Here is a 571-nt window from a genome sequence, read left to right on the forward strand (position 1 = left end):
CAGGATGGCAAAAGTTATAGCTATGTCCATGAGTCAGAACCCACTCTCTGCATTTTCTCAAGAGAGCCCCTTATTGACAGACACAAATGAAGCAAGAAGAGTCATTGTTCCCAAAGGATTAGGTGTCAGTTCCCAGGAGGATGTACTTATGCTAAAGAAGAATATGAGAATATAAATAAGGATGTGGATTCCCAACAGTAGGCTAGATCAGAAAAGCTGCTGAACTTGAAGAATTTGAAGCTACTTCACCCTTGGTCTGGAATTAGGGAGCAAGAGCCTGGTAAGTCTCATGAAGACTCAAACTGAGTTCCCCTAGGAAGATTTTATTTTTTTCTAAAGAAAACACTGAAAATTATAGAGATTTATTCTATGTCTCTCACAGGGCTGAGGGCAAAAATACTTCTTGGGTTGTCCAACCTAAGGGATCAAGCTACATTTGAGTCAGGGTTTATGGATGAAAAGATTAGTGTCCACATGTGGATGTGGTACTTGAATTTGCAGGATGAATACAGTTGAAAAAACAATGTTTTCAACATTAACTCATTTCTTCAGCTGCCTGAGTTAGGTCTGA

This window comes from Galeopterus variegatus, unplaced genomic scaffold (assembly GCF_000696425.1).
Source record: "Galeopterus variegatus unplaced genomic scaffold, G_variegatus-3.0.2 Scaffold5489, whole genome shotgun sequence".
Taxonomy (NCBI): domain Eukaryota; kingdom Metazoa; phylum Chordata; class Mammalia; order Dermoptera; family Cynocephalidae; genus Galeopterus; species Galeopterus variegatus.